The sequence below is a fragment of the Salmo salar genome, chromosome ssa03 (assembly GCF_905237065.1).
Source record: "Salmo salar chromosome ssa03, Ssal_v3.1, whole genome shotgun sequence".
Lineage (NCBI taxonomy): Eukaryota > Metazoa > Chordata > Actinopteri > Salmoniformes > Salmonidae > Salmo > Salmo salar.
Window position 1 is genome coordinate 9,748,920 of NC_059444.1, and position 1,906 is coordinate 9,750,825.

A 1,906-nucleotide genomic window follows, 5' to 3' on the forward strand; every position below is an offset into this window, starting at 1 on the left:
TGTACAGTTGAAGTCAGAAGTTTACATACACCTTAGCCAAATACATTTAAACTCAGTTTTTCACAATTCCTGACATTTAATCCTAGTAAAAATTCCCTGTCTTAGGCCAGTTAGGATCACCACTTTATTTTAAGAATGTGAAATGTCAGAATAATTGTAGAGAGAATGATTTCTTTCAGCTTTTATTTTTTTCATCACATTCCCAGTGGGTCAGAAGTTTACATACACCCAATTAGTATTTGGTAGCATTGCCTTTAAATGGTTTAACTTCGGTCAAATGTTTCGGGTAGCCTTCCACAAGCTTCCCAAAATAGGTTGGGTGAATTTGTGCCCATTCCTCCTGACAGAGCTGGTGTAACTGAGTCAGGTTTGTAGGCCTCCTTGCTCACACACGCATTTTCAGTTCTGCCCACAAATGATCTATTGGATTGAGGTCAGGGCTTTGTGATGGCCACTCCAAAACCTTGACTTTGTTGTCGTTAAGCCATTTTGCCACAACTTTGGAAGTATGCTTGGGGTCATTGTCCATTTGGAAGACCCATTTGCGACCAAGCTTTAACTTCCTGACTGATGTTTGCTTCAATATATCCACAGAATTTTCCTTCCTCACGATGCCATCTATTTTGTGAAGTGCACCAGTCCTGCAGTAAAGCACCCCCACAACATGATGCTGCCACCCCCGTGCTTCACGGTTGGGATGGTGTTCTTCAGCTTGCAAACCTCCCCCTTTTTCCTCCAAACATAACGATGGTCATTATGGCCAAACAGTTCTATTTTTGTTTCATCAGACCAGAGGACGTTTCTCCAAAAAGTACGATCTTTGTCTCCATGTGCAGTTGCAAACCATAGTCTGGCTTTTTTATGGCGGTGTTGGAGCAGTGGCTTCTTCCTTGCTGAGCGGCCTTTCAGGTTATGTTGATGTAGGACTCGTTTTACTGTGGATAAATATACTTTTGTACCTGTTTCCTCCAGCATCTTCACAAGGTCCTTTGCTGTTGTTCTGGGATTGATTTGCACTTTTCGCACCAAAGTACGTTCATCTCTAGGAGACAGAACGCGTCTCCTTCCTGAGCAGTATGACGGCTGCGTGGTCCCATGGTGTTTATACTTGCGTGCTATTGTTTGTATCGATGAACATGGTACCTTCAGGCATTTGGAAATTGCTCCCAAGGATGAACCAGACTTGTGGAGGTCTACATTTTTCTTTTCTGAGGTCTTGGCTGATTTCTTTTGATTTTCCCATGATGTCAAGCAAAGAGGCACTGAGTTTGAAGGTAGGCCTTGAAATACATCCACAGGTACATCTCCAATTGACTCAAATTATGTCAATTAGCCTATCAGAGGCTTCTAAAGCCATGACATCATTTTCGGGAATTTTCCAAGCGGTTTACAGGCACAGTCAACTTAGTGTATGTAAACTTCTGACCCACTGGAATTGTGATACAGTGAAATAATCTGTCTGTAAACAATTGTTGGAAAAATTACTTGTCATGCACAAAGTAGATGTCCTAACCAACTTGCCAAAACTATAGTTTGTTAACAAGAAATGTGTGGAGTGGTTGAAAAACGAGTTTTAATGACTTCAATCTAAGAATATGTAAACTTCCGACTTCAACTGTATTTCTTTAAACATCCTATGTTGTGTGCTTATTCTTTTACCAGGAACAAATGGAATGTCTACCAATGGCATGGCCATCTTTTTGTAACAAATTACACTGGTCAAACATACATTTGTAAAGTATAAATAGCACTCACTTTTAGATTAGGGAATACAAAAATACTTTACTAATGATTAGTAAATGGTTTATTAATGTGGGAGTAATAATTAATAAATGGTGAACACAATTAATAAATGCCTTACAAATGGTTTATAAACGGTCCTTTAAAATAAAGTGTTACCCTGCCC